Genomic DNA, 279 nt, shown 5'->3' on the forward strand with positions numbered 1-279 from the left:
CCTCTTCTTTAAAGAAAGTATGCACCTCGTGGCGAATTGATTGACAGAGCGCGGTCATGGGATCTGTCTCGGATGCGAATGTGCAGGCGTGCAGGTGAGAAACCTAACTATGTAAGACGCCTTGGGGTGTCATTTTGCTTTTGGCGTGCTCTTCTTTGCTATTGGCTTGGGTGGCGAGTATTGACGATGCTTAATCCGTTTTCCAGAGTAAGCATCACTGGGAAGGGTTTCAGTGAATTTCGGAGTCAATGCATACTAAGGATATTATATCGTTTAAAC

The sequence above is a fragment of the Eimeria mitis genome, genomic scaffold (genome assembly GCF_000499745.2).
Source record: "Eimeria mitis Houghton genomic scaffold, Emh_scaff569, whole genome shotgun sequence".
Classification (NCBI taxonomy): domain Eukaryota; phylum Apicomplexa; class Conoidasida; order Eucoccidiorida; family Eimeriidae; genus Eimeria; species Eimeria mitis.